Source organism: Scyliorhinus torazame, chromosome 5 (genome assembly GCF_047496885.1).
Source record: "Scyliorhinus torazame isolate Kashiwa2021f chromosome 5, sScyTor2.1, whole genome shotgun sequence".
Lineage (NCBI taxonomy): Eukaryota > Metazoa > Chordata > Chondrichthyes > Carcharhiniformes > Scyliorhinidae > Scyliorhinus > Scyliorhinus torazame.
Window position 1 is genome coordinate 291,238,366 of NC_092711.1, and position 14,370 is coordinate 291,252,735.

Sequence of the window (14,370 nt, forward strand, 5' to 3'; positions counted from 1 at the left end):
TCTTCTCGACCCGACGCATGCAGCTGGCGGAGGCCATTTTACGAGTCCGACTCTGCTGAGGACTCCGACTACCTGCGAGTGGGGGCGATCACCCTCGACCAAACTCGGCCAAAACACCTGCAGAACTCTATGATGCAGGTCCAGGTCAACGGGCGTGACACTGCATGCCTCTTCGACTCCGGGAGCACGGAGAGCTTTATCCATCCTGAAACGGTAAGGCGCTGCTCCCTGCGCACCCATCCCGCATCCCAAACCATAGCCCTCGCATCCGGGGCCCACTCTGTACAAATCAAGTGGTACTGTATTGTGGATCTCTCGATCCAGGGCGCCAAGTACACCCGTTTCAAATTTTACATCCTTCCTCACCTCTGTGCCCTCCTGCTGCTCGGACTGGATTTCCAGTGCAGCCACCGAAGCCTGACACTGAAGTTCGGCGGACCCTTGCCCCCCCTCACGGTATGCTGCCTTGCGACACTGAAAGTCGCACCCCCCTTGCTATTCGAGGCATCGCCTCAAGCAGAATGATCAGTTATAACCCGTGGGGAAACGGGCAAGTGGAGAGGGAGAACGCAACAGTGTGGAAGGCTGTCCTTCTGGCCCTACGGTCGAGAAGTCTCCCAACTACCCGCTGGCAGGAGGTCCTGCCCGACGCCCTACACTCCATTAGGTCATTCCTCTGCACGGCCACAAATGAGACCACTCACAACCGATTGTCTTCCCCAGGAAGTCTAACTCCGGGGTCTCGCTTCCACCTTGGCTGACGGCTCCGGGACCTGTTCTTCTCCGGAGGCACACGAGGAGCCATAAAACTGAACCCCTGGCCGAAAAGGTCCGATTGCTCCACGCCAACCCCAGTTACGCCTACGTTGAGTACCCCGACGGCAGGCAAGATACGGTTTCCCTCCGGGATCTGGCACCCGCAGGATCCCCCATGCCTACGTTGAGTACCCCGACGGCAGGCAAGATACGGTTTCCCTCCGGGATCTGGCACCCGCTGGACCCCCCACTACAGACGCCCCTTCCCCGCGCCGCTCCCCTTCAGGACCCGGCACCATCAACAACACACCCCCTCCTGGCCCCACCCCCCGTTGGTGAGTACCTACCATGCCCCCCCCCCCTTTACACACCCCGCCGGCACCGCTACCCCCGGCCCCGCCTATTCTCCCTGCGCCCTGTTCCCCTGACCCGACCCGGACCGAACCTCCGACCGCTGTGCTCCCGGACGTACCCTCAACCAGGACGTCCGTGTCTGCCGCACCACCGCCCGAACTGAGGAGGTCGATGAGGACAATCCCGCCACCGAGACAGATGGACCTATGATGGCTCTTCACCCCCGCCTGACTTTTTTTAAACAGGATGAATGTGATGAATGGTTACTGTAACACTGCTGTACCCTTGTCATCATGTAAGGTGATGTCCCCTTTAAGACCGGGCTTGGAACCCTGGGGATTCCGCCCATCTGGGAGCCATATATAAGGAGCTGCCTTGTGGGACGTGCAGCAGTTAGCACATGTCTTGGCTCTAGTCTAGTTCTTAGTTTATTAAAGCTTTCTTTACTGTTTACACTCCAAGCGTCGTTATTGAGGGTACCACATGGACTGAAGCAGGCGTTCCATTAATGGACTAAAGCAGGCATTTTCAAACTCGGTCGTGACCAGCGGGTGGGCTGCGGCACTCGGTCGCAGCGTTCCTGGTTGCGGGAGGAACGCCCTACGGTTGCAGTAAGCTTTTAAAAATGCCGGCTGGCTGTGACGGACTTCTGAGATTGCCGGCCTTCCCGTGCATGCGTGCCGGATCAAGCAGTGCGCAGACCCGGAGGCCAGCGGGGTGACCGCCTCTTGGTGTCGGCGCGCTGTCCAGGACCATTTTCTTTTTCAGCAAACAATGGAGTCCTCCCACCGCAAGAGGCAGCAGAGAGCAGGTCACATGCCCCATACACTTGTGTTCTGGGCCATTTTGCAGCTGTCAGCAGTGCTGGTGTGAACTCCTGGGCCTCTGGTGAACAACCCATGAAGAACCTGAAAACCGGAACAAAGCAGCATATTAAACATGATCACTTGAGGTGTGGGTTATTAATTGTGCGAATGCAAATCCGGATTCAAAGTTCATGTGTGTTATATGCAGGGAAGCACTGGCAAATGAATGTTTAAAATCCTCAAAACTGCAAAGACATTTAAAACGTAACATGGCGAGTTCGAGGACAAACCTCTATTTTTGTGAACGGTGCAGTCAGATATTAAATCATCAGCTGAAGCCATTATCAGAAATGTAACATTGAATCACAAAGCAAGTGAGATAGTGAGGGCCAAGCAGGCTCACCTATCATATTAAAAGTAAGTGAAAATTGTGGGTCCCGAAGGATGGCTGGTTGATAAAAATGGGTCCCGGGAAAAACAGTTTGAAAAACACTGGACTAAAGGTAAAATTGCCAGAGGACCATAGGCTGCTTTCCCCTTGAGGGGGAGAGCTGACAGGTGGTGATTTAATTTGAGGATCGTCGCACCTCCGGCGAGAGGCAAGGTTGAGAAGGCGTGGCCTCCGTGAATAACCTCGGCCGGTACGGAGGTTGAACCCGCACTTTCCAGCCTTGCTCTGCAGCACAAACCAACCGTCTAGCCAAGGGAGCTAAACCGGCGCCATATAAAAGTTCCCTTTTATCACCACAAGTGCTGCCAGACCTGCTCGAGATTGTCCAGTATTTCCTGTTTTTGTTTGATTCCAGCATCCGCAGTAATTTGCTTTGATAAGTAAAAGTTATTCTTTGGAATTAATATTCTGAGGCTGGGGGCTTTGAAGGAAATCTTATGCGAGAGCTTAATTCATTAACTTGCTCCACACCATATTCCTGCACATGACGGACACTGCTCCAAATGCGAGGGATTTGATTACATTTTGAGGAGAGAGGAACAACCAGTTTTGTTTTGCATTTTAATAGTGAATTTATACTGAGACATGTGGGGAACATAGATTAATGATTTGCTGCAGGTGCTTTTAATAAATTTGTTTTTCCTTTGCTGATTTTTGGCTAATGTTGCTGCTTCTCCCTTTTATTTTTTGGTCTTCCTTTGAGATCACATTGTACTGCAAAACATTCCACGTGGGCAGGCTAGCCTTAAACTGTCTATTGTTGCTCTTCTGTATGTGTACAAAGATGTCTGATCAGTCATTCACAGGAAGTTTCTTTTGAAGTGGCTCACGCCAGGTCAGTTGTATGGCGCAGGGCTGAAAACTACACATCGAATTTGCTCTCAGTTTAGTCACTGCCAAGGAAATCCCGTCCCTTCGCTCTATCCCAGCATTGTCGACGGTGTTTTCACCCACCCAGCTCCCTCGTGTTGACAGCTATTGAATTGTTTTCGAAACATATATCGCCCTGTTTTATAATGACAGCAAATGTGATAAACGACTTGGTAATTTTTGTGGCTGTAGTTGACGGAGAAAGTTGGCCAGGATATTAGGAAAAACAGTGTTTCTCTGCAAATATTGTCATGTGATTATATCCAGATGGGAGAAGCTGAGAAAATGTTTTTGTTTTATTCCTCTCTCAGCAGCAGATATAGATTGAATGCTGGTCCTGGATCTTTCGTAATCGTGAATTTTAAAATAATTTTAAAAAAGGAGATGTTTCTCCATTGCTGTAGAATCGATCTATTTAATAAATCTGACCAATTCTCATCAATGAAGGCCACATGCGGCCAACTGGGTTTTGGGAGTGCAGCCCACGAGACATTAAGATTGTTGCATTGACCATGCGTAGGGTTGCCGCATTCCGCTGATTTCCGTCCCGTGTAGTTTTTTCTTCTTCCCGGTATGACCAAAGTGATCCGCACGTAAAGCAAGGGCAAGTGAGGTGCTTGCTAATTGCTCACAATATTGACTGTGGAAGCCGTGTGCTTCCTCTGCATCTAAAGTGCAAATACTTATTTTGTTTTAACTATTTGAAATTGCTAGTTCTATTAATATAGAAATGATTGAGCGTTTTCTATCACTCGTTATGAAATAATCGCCGTGCATTAAATGTGTTTAATCTTATTCATGGGGGTCATGGTTAGTGAACAAGCCTGATTTCAATCGTGCGGCCAACTGAGATGAAGGAGGGTGAATCATGGGGCCTAGGTTGCCCATCACTGACCAAAGGCCTCAATGTGATCACAAGACCGATAACTGGCGCCGAGGGCAATGCAGCCTACCCCATCTCTTCTAATCAATAACATGTGATGGTCCCCTACTCTGCATCAAGACAGATATTTGCTAAACAATTTCCATCTCTCAATGTTCATTCCTCATTTAAATCACCTTTCTGAAAGAATTCCCAGATGTGTTTTTACTTGATTCAACCAGTTCTCTTTGCCCCACCCTCGTGGTTCAGTTTTATTCCATTTCATCTTTCATGTACGATCCACTATTTTTTTTTTTTCCCGACGTGTCAAAGCTCATCTGTGAACTATTCAAGTCCAAATCGGTGTCCTCTTTCCTCATCACTGACTCCTCGGCGAGCGATCGGGGCTCCTGATCCTCCTCTAGCGAGCGGCCTACCTGTAACCTTGACTAAACGCTGTCCTCGAGGGGGGGATCCAACCAAACCATTGACAGGTTGAATATAACATTGTCGTCTTCTCTGCTGTGTGGAGATTGTTGTAGTGCACGCCATTTGCTTTGCTGAGTGGTATTGCTGAACCGTGAACAAATTGAACAGTATAAGTTTACTAAACCCCCAGGTCTTGGCTGTATCTACGTCATTCTATGGGGGTGCCCATTTTTTTTCCTTGTCTGCACGCAGTACTTTAACCTCTGTCGATGTTGGATTTTGTTCAATGCTCTGCTTACCGACATATTGTGCGGTGGTTTAATTCGTTGCTTGTAGCATTGTCAGCACTTTGGCTCCCACAGCCGCATCACCATATCTGCACTTGAATTTGTTTGTCCTTTTGTTTTTTTTGCTATGTGATTGTGACCTATTTTTAAAAAATACGTTTTAGTCTGTATGTGAATTCTTCAGCGTAAGTCGCACTGAAGTCCTGCCTTTGGGGCGCCAACATGTTTGCTGAATAAAGTACCATTATTATTACTGTTAATATTCACCGCAGTCCATCCATGTACCTCAATCCAGTATGCTCCACGATCTGTATGTTGTCTTGATTAGGGATGCTGCTTTATTACAAAGAGATGGTAGGTCGGGAAAAATGGGAAATATTCAGTTTTGGTCCGATTAACATTGTGTGCTTTCAACAATAGTGTGGAGGTGCCAAGCCTTTTCAAGCTAATTGCATTTTGTTCGTCACCATGTTGAATGCTGCTGTGAGTACTGGCAATTTGGTGTGTCTTATTATTGCAATGTGCTGGCAAAGCGGAGTCTGGCAGCATCTGTGGCGAGAAAAACAGAATTAACATTGAGTCCCAAAGTTACTGTTCATCAGAACAGTGTTTATTTCATATCTCCAGCATCTGAAGTATTTTGTTTTCATTTGGATGTTTTATTGCTGCTGTGATCCATTCATGTCTCACCAATTGAGTTGAGGAACTATGGTTTATTTCACTGTAAACTATACACTCTGAACTCTCCCTCCTGGTTACGTTTCTGCCTGTTCTCCTCGCCAGCATGCACAGCAGCCAGACTGACCGGTTCAGCTGAGAGAACTGGATAGATCTGAACCCTCGGCAAGAAGCCAACGGTTAATATCTCGCCAATCTGTGACAGGATGCGGTTGCCTCGATTTGAATCGCCAGGCCTCATTTAACACGCTGTCAGCCAATCCCTCTCCTCCACAAGGGGTACATTTTCAAAACCTAACTTTTTCTGCTTCCAATCCTGTTGGGGCAGGCCTTTCATCCAAAGGCTTGGTCCTCGTGAGTAAAATTGCAGTCGAGACGTGATGACATAATTGAGGTCCTGTCTGCATATTCAACAAAGATCTTTTGTGTAGGCTGCCTTTCCTGGTGGATTTTTAACTCTTTCTCACCTTGATCTCTGGTGATCAGGGCAGGGTTAAAATCCATCCCTCAAAGTTTTGAGTTGGTTACTATACGCGACCAGGTCCAAATAAAATGGCACCTACAGTCAAGCCAAGCTTATGAACCTGCTGGGAATGATGGCCAAATCCATACTCTGTTCTCTGACGTGTACTAACTTGCTGTGTTGAGCCCAATGCCTCAAATGGCCTTTTTATTGAATTAATTTTAATGACCTTCTCCATTACCAATGTGAATTTTGTGCTGCCATGTATTTGTAATTGTTCTGGTCTTTCTACGAATAAAGCAGTTTTTATTTCACGACCACAGGATGTCCCAAAAAGGTTGACAGCCAATGAAAGCGTTTTTAAAGTGCAATCATGGTTGTGACGTAGGAACGGTGATGGGCAATTCGAGCTCAGCAAGCTCCCACAAACAACAATGAGATAATGAGCAGGTAATCTGTTTATGATGGTGCTTGAGGGACAGATATTGGCCAGAACACTAGATTTTCATTGACTAGTGCCTTAGGATCTTTCTACATCTACATAAAAACTAGGAGTAGATCATCTGGCCCCTCGAGCCTGCTCCGCCATTCAATAAGATCATGGCTGATCTGTTTCTGGACTCGGCTCCACTTACCCGACCCCTCACCATAAGCCTTAATTCCTTCACTGTTTAAAAATCTATCTACCTTTGCCTTAAAAGCATTTAATGAGGCAGCCTCAACTGCTTCACTGACCAGGGAATTCCACAGGTTCACGACCCTTTGGGTGAAGAAGTTCCTCCTCAACTCAGTCCTAAATCTGCTCTCCTTTATTTTGAGGCTATGCTACCTACTTCTAGCTTCTCCCGCCAGTGGAAACAACCTTCCTGCTTCTCTCCTATCTATTCCTTCCCCCCCCCCCCCCCCCCCCCCCCTCCCATTCTTCTAAATTCCAATGAATATAGTCCCAGTCTACTTAAGTATCCACTCACAAGCTAGTCCTCTCATCTCTGGAATCAACCTAGTGAATCTCCTCCGCACACCCTCCAGTGCCAGTACATCCTTTCTCAAGTAAGGAGACCAAAACTGTACACCGTACTCCAGGTGTGGCCTCACCAGCAACCTATGCATCTGCGACATAACCTCTGCTTTTAAAATCCATCCCTGTTGCAATCAAGGACAAAATTTCATTTTCCTTAATTATCTGCTGCACCTGCAAACCAACTTTTTGCGATTCATGCACAAGGACACCCATCTCCTTCTGCACAGCAGCATGCTATAATTTTTTATCCTTTAAATAATAGTCCATTTTAGCTGTTATTCCTACCAAAATGGATGACCTCACATTTATCAACATTGTACTCTACCTGCCAAACCCTTGCCCACTCACTTAAACTATCTATATCCCTCTGCAGACTTTGTGTCTTCTGCACATTAGGCTCTACCACTCGTCTTAGTGTCATCTGTGAACTTTGACACGTTACACTTGGTCCCCAACTCCAGATCATCTATGTAGTTTTGAAACAATTGCGGACCCAACACTGATCCCTGAGGCACACCACTAGCCACTGATCACCAACCAGAAAAACACCCATTTATTCCCACTTTGCTTTCTGCCAGTTAACTAGTCCTCTATCCATGCTAATACATCACCCGTAACGCCATGCACCTTTATTTTATGTAGCAGCCTTTTGTTGGCACCTTGTCAAATGCCTTCTGGAAATCCAGATACACCACATCCACCGGTTCCCCGTTGTCTACCGCGCTGGTAATGTCCTCAAAGAATTCCACTAAATTAGTCAAACGTGACCTGCCTTTCGTGAACCCATGCTGCGTCTGCCCAATGGGACAATTTCTATCCAGATGTCTCGCTATTTCTTCCTTAACGATAGATTGAAGCATTTTCCCCATTACAGAAATTAAGCTAAACCGGCCTATGTTATCGCCTCTTTTAAACAGTGGCGTCACATTTGCTGTTTTCTAATATGCCAGAACCTCCCCAGAGTCAAGCGAATTTTGGTAAATTTACCACAAACGCATGTGCTATTTCCCCGCTACCTCTTTTAGTGCCCTGGGATGCATTCCAGCAGGGCCAGGAGACTTGATTTTGATTTGATTTGATTTATTATTGTCACATGTATTAGTACACAGTGAAAAGTATTGTTTCTTGCATGCTGGACAAACAATGCATACCGTACATAGGGAGGGAAGGAGAGACTGCAGAATAAATGTTACAGTTAGAGCAAGGTGTAGGGAAAAGATCAACTTAATACAAGGTAGGTCCAATCAAAAGTCTAATGGCAGTAGGGAAGAAGCTGTTCTTGAATTGGTTGGTACGTGACCTCAAACTTTGGTATCTTTTTCCTGACGGAAGAAGGTGGCAGGGAGTATGTCCGGGGTGTGTGGGTCCTTAATTATGCTGGCTACCTTCTGAGGCAGTGGGAATTATAGATAGAGTCAATGGATGGGAGGCTGGTTTGCGTGATGGTTTTGAGCTACATTAACGACCTTTTGTAGTTTCCTGCGGTCTTGGGCAGAGCAGGCTCCATACCAAGCTGCGATACAACCAGAAAGAATGCTTTCTATGGTGCATCTGTAAAAGTTGGTGAGAGTCGCAGTTGACGCGACAAATTTCTTTACTCTTCTGAGAAAGTAGAGTCGTTGGTGGGCTTTCTTAACTATAGTGTCGGCATGGGGGGACCAGGCCATGTTGTTGGTGATCTGTACACCTAAAAACTTGAAGCTTTTGACCCTTTCTACTTCGTTCCCATTGATGTAGACAGGGGCATGTTCTCCACTACGCTTCCTGAAGTCGATGACAATCTCCTTCATTTTGTTGACATTGAAGGAGAGATTATTGTCGTCGCACCAGTTCACTGGATTCTCTATCTCATTCCTGTCTCGTCATTGTCATCAGCAAATTTGAAGATCGAGTTGGAGGGGAATATGGCCACACAGTCATAGGTGTATAAGAAGTATAGTAGGGGGCTGAGGACACATCCTTGTGGGGCGGTGTTGAGGATGATCGTGGAGGAGGTGTTGTTGCCTATCTTTACTGATTGTGGCCTGTGGGTTAGAAAGTTCAGGATCCAGTCGCAGAGGGAGGAGCCGAGGCCATGGAGTTTGGAGATGAGTTTTGTAGGAATGATGGTGTTGAAGGCTGAGCTGTAGTCGTTTAAATAGGAGTCTGACATCGGTGTCTTTGTTATCTAGGTGTTCCAGGGTAGAGTGCAGGGCCATGGAGATGGCGTCTGCTGTGGACCTGTTGCAGAGGTAGGCAAACGGTAGTGGATCAAGGCAATCTGGGAGGCTGGAGTTGATTCGTGCCATGACTAACCTTTCAAAGCACATCATGATGGATGTCAGAGCCACTGGACGACGGTCATTAAGGCACGCTGCTTGACTTTCTTTTGGTACACGGATGGATGATGGTCGTCTTCTTGACGCAGATAGGGACCTCAGATTGTTGTAAAGAGTGGTTGAAGATGTCTGCGAATACCTCCGCCAGCTGATCCGCGCAAGACCTGAGTGCTCGTCCAGGTACCCCATCTGGGCCAGTGGCTTTCCGTGGGTTGACCTTCGAGAAGGCTGCTCTGACGTCTGCAGTGGTGATCTCAGATGCAAGTTCATCCGCGACTTCTGGGGTGGAGGGCTCGCTCTCGCTGGCTTCTTGCTCAAAGCGGACATAGAATGCGTTGAGCTCATCAGGGAGGGGTGCGTTGGAGCTGATGATTTTTACATGCCTTCATCTTGTAGCCCATTATGTCTTGCAGACCTTGCCATAGACGGCGGGGATCCGTGTGGCTAGCCTGGGACTCGAGCTTGGTCCGGTACTGTCTTTTGGCATCTTTGATGGATTTCTTTAGATCATATCTGGCTTTCTTGTAGAGGTCAGGGTCGCCTGACTTGAACGCCTCAGACCCAGACTTCAGCAAGCAGTGGATATCCCTGTTCATCCAGGGTTTCCTGGGAAACACGCGGATTTGTTTCTTTGGCACACAGTCTTGTACACACTTGCAAAGGCAGTCAGTTACTGTAGTATTGTACTTGTTCAGGCTGGTTGCAGAGTTTTTAAATACTGACCAGTCCACTGACTCTAGCCATTCCCGTAGGAGATCATCCGATTCCTCAGACCAACAATGTACGACTTTCTTTGACGGATTCTCCTGCTTCAGATTTTGCTTATAAGCCGGGAGCAGGAGCACAGCCTTGTAGTCAACTTGTCTACCTTTAGCCCCATTAGTTTTCCCAACATTAAGTTCTTAGTGAAAATGATCGTTTCTAGGTTGCACCTGCCATAGCCTCTTTGCGAACAAAATACCTGTTCAATGCCTCGGCCATTTCCTCGTTTCCCATTATTAAATTCCCCGTCCGGACCAATGTTTACCGTAGCTACTTCTGTGTTTGTATTCTGAGCTATTTACTCTCTTACTTTTTTTTTATAGTTTTTCTTCATGGCTTTCTGTTGGCCTTTAATGATTTCCCAATCATCTAGTTTCCCACTAATTTTGCCACTTTGTATGCATTTTCTTTCAATTTGATACCCTCCTTTATTTCCTTGGATATCTATGGCTGATTAGCCCTTTTCCCAGTCCTTTTCACTGGTGTATGCTTTTCCGGAACAATACAAGGTGATCAGGATGCATATTTCCTGGTTTCTTTAATGGAAAAACGATCCGCTAACACAATGCTTCTTTACAATCTCTTGGATTCTGTTCAACATATTTAACTTCTGGATCGGGTGTTAATGTGTTTTCATCCCCTGCACTGGGCTGGACAAAGAATCCCTTACGGACAGGCTGGAACCATAACGTGGTTCCCTTTTCTTATACTAATGCCCTGTGAGACAATTGAATTATTTCCAGTGCAGGTGACTTCTAAACATTTTAACTCCTTGCCTGCTGGTTTTTCCCTTGACCTGTGCAGTTCTAATACTGGAGACCTCTTTATTATTACTTATACCGATTCTGACACACGTATAGCAATTTGTTCCGCTAACAAAGTCTTTGCTCCAAATCTACTCTTGCCGACTCCTCCCTCATCCCATTGTAGCACTCCATCTGTATTTTAATTTCAACCCTACTGTGATGGCTCCTTCCGAGTGGATCCCTAACGATGAGATATTAACTATTCCTACCTGGGACGACCTGTTTACATCTACCTGGGAGGCCAGGTGGATGTAAAAATGTCTCATCCAAAAGACAGCATCTCTGACGGTACAGCATCCCCAGAGCACTGCACTGGTGTGTCAGTGAAGATTACGTGCTCAAGACTCGAGTGGGACTTGAACCCACACAACCATTTGACTGTGAGATGAGATTGCTACCAACAGAGCCAAAGCTAACATGTTGAAAGTGCAGTTTAAATCCTTTGCCAGCTTGAAAAGTCACATGGATATCTTTGCTGGCATTGTGTATAAAGCAGAGTATAATTTATCCAAGCTAATTGGCTTGTTGCCAGTCACAAAGCCTGATGTAATATGGCTAACTAATGGTGCACATTTAAAGAAAATATCCATGGTGACGAAGTGTACCAATAAAAGTTCTGAATCACTTCCTGTTCAAACTTTCTCCCCTTTCACCTAGTACTACGTGAACGCAATGACTCTGTTCTGAGGGTGTGTTTAGTGTATTGCATATATACATACATAAATAAAACTCTGCCCTGTCTCAACTCTTCATTCCAGACCCTCGCAGCGGGTCGAAAGCATTAGCTGGTAAGGAGTTAGTTGGGAGTGCAGTATAATACTCCTATCATGCTGGTACGGTTAATCATTTTGCTTTACTGCGTGACTTTTTAGAAGACTGTTAAATAGGTTTTGCATGTGAATAACTTGAGGGAAAAGTGTAGCGCTGTGCCAAATAAACTTCAAATCGTTTTTTAAAGTTCTTTTTATTTTACAATTAAAAGAGTACAATTTGGGTGGTGCAGTGGTTAGCACTGCTGCCTCAGCACCGAGGACCCAGGTTCGATCCTGGCCCCAGCTCGCTGTCCATGTGGAGTTTGCACATTCTCCCCGTGTCTGTGTGGGTCTCACCCCCCACAACCCAAAAGATGTGCAGGCTTGGTGGATTGACCACGCTAAATTGCCCCTTAATTGAGGGAAAAAATGTATTGGATACTCTGAATTAAAAAAAAAAATACAATTCACCTGAACAACTGCAGCTCAATGCACGAGATAGATTTCTGACCTGTTTACTCTAAACCCAGGTCATGTGATTTGTATAATTATGCGAGTGGAATGTTCGCAGACTAAGAACCGCTCGATCTGCCAGTCGCTGGCAGGGTGCTTGAGAAGCAATCTGTCTCCGTGCAGAAATGCTGCTCAACCTGTAAACGCTCTTTACTGTCTGCATCTTGTTCAACATCAGTGGAGTTACAAAGTTTATGTTCAGCTTGCATTCGAAGCGCTGCGTTCACTGCGTGCCATTTAGAATGAGCAGTGGGGCGGGCTCGATCAGCCGTTGACCACTTTTTTCAGGTATCAAACCCACATGCCGTGCTCCCGGGCTAAGGTGGGGGTCAGCCACCTTCCAGTGGGGGTGCCTGGAAAGTAGTCATGGAAAGTATTGAGAGTAATGGATACACGAGAGCTATTACATGTCAGGTGATTCCTAATCAGTGGGAGCCGAGTGAAAATGATTTATGACCATCTGATTCCAGGGATTTGGTTACAGTAATGAGGTCATGCAATCATCATCTTGTGAATTCTCTTTCATGCGGGAATGTGTTTTGTCTCTTGCATGTTTTCTCTTTTAACCGTTACTATCGTAACGTGGTGGATTAACTGTCTGATAATCTGAAGTTAGCTATCAAAATGTTCCTAGCCAAGATTCTACGATAAGAATATATTGATATTAGAAACAGGAGGAGGGCATTCATCCCTCTGCCAATCAGCTAGATATTGACTGATCTGTACCTTAACCTCATTCACCCTCCTTCGACCTATGTCACTGAATGCTCTAACCCAACAATAAACACTATCTCAAATGCTTCAGGACCGCGCAGTGCCATGGACCTGGGTTCAATTGTGAGTCTTGGGTGGCTGTCTGTCTGTGTGGAGTTTGCACGTTTTTCCCTTGTCTTTTTGGGTTTCCTCCCACAGTCCAAAGATGTGTAGGTTAGGTGGATTTGCCATGATCAATTGCCCAGTGTCCAAAGGTTAGGGGGGTTGTTAGGATTACAGGGACAGTGGGGGAGTGGACCTAGGTAGGGTGCTCTTTGAGAGGGTTGATGCAGACTCGATGGACCGAATGGACTCCTTTTGCACTGTATGGATTCTACGATTCTCTCCAACCAAGGTTCCGTACAATTGAAGCATCCTTTCACTCTGAATACTTCCCCCGAGGTAAAGGCCAACATTCCAGTAGCTTCTTTGTATCTGTGAAGTATAGAATTTACAGTGCAGAAGGAGGCCATTTGGCCCATCGAGTCTGCAGCAGCCCTTGGAAAGAGCACACCAGTAAAGCCCACGCCTCCACCCTATCCTAGTAACCCCACCTAACCTTTTGGACACTAAGGGGCAATTTAGAATGGCCAATCCACCTAACCTACACATGGGAGAACATGTAAACTCTGCACAGACTGTGACCCAAGGCTGGAATTGAACCCGGGTCCCTGGAGCTGTGAGGCAACAGTGCTAACCACTGTGCCACCATGCTTCTCGATTTATGTAGACTGACACACATTCCATTATTCCTTTGCAGCTTCTGGTCTCTCACTATTAAGAAAATATTCTGATTTCTCCTTTTTCAGATTCAAAAGAGCACCACCACCATTGAACTAGTATCTGTCACGTCTTTTGCCCACTTGGCGTGTCATGTCCATTCATAATTCCCTGCTCCCATTCCGTCAACATTCGCTCCTATGCTAAGTGCACTTGCCAAAATCTGATTTCCACTAATATTTATTCCTTCAGTGCTTGTCCTAATTGCATGTTTTACACGTTATCATTGACATTTATCGGATTCCTCCAATTCTACTCAGCAGTTATCACTATCTGTGTCTTTTGTGGCGGGATTTGGTTGATTTTTATTTGATTAAGTGAAGCTTAAACCTCTTTTAGATAAGAGGGCATGATTGGGCACGCAGTACAGGATGGAGATTGAGATTTAGCAGCGAATGAAGCCAAAACCCACCCCACCCTGGTGCTGTCAAATGTCAAAATCTCTGGAAGTTAAAACCGGAGGAATTTACTGAACAATGGATCGTATTTAATTTGCATATCCTGGTGTTTTAGCTAAAGCTAGTGGGAAAGTAGAGTTTTAGGTCTGTGAGAAATATTTAATGCATGATTTGTGACTTGCATTGTATGTAATGTTACTTACTGTTCCGAAGGTGCGTATTGCCCTTTTATGTGCACAGAGAATTGTACCCTGACCTGGGAGGGGTAGGAGAGAGACCCTGAAGACTTCAAGTATTGTTTTATCTGTCAA

At 46.1% G+C, this 14,370-nt stretch overlaps 1 protein-coding gene across 5 annotated transcripts in view; it reads left to right on the top strand.

The window, feature by feature from the left end:
• The window catches only part of acsl4a (acyl-CoA synthetase long chain family member 4a), a 98,171-nt gene that overhangs the window by 32,127 nt on the left and 51,674 nt on the right, over nt 1–14,370 (top strand). The window contains exon 1 of one of the 5 annotated variants that reach the window (XM_072505729.1): nt 6,316–6,406. The exons of the other annotated variants lie outside the window; for them this stretch is intronic. The gene's annotated coding sequence lies outside the window, so the exon portion shown is untranslated. Of the gene's footprint in view, nt 1–6,315; nt 6,407–14,370 lie in introns of those variants that run through there. 5 annotated transcript variants of the gene reach the window in all.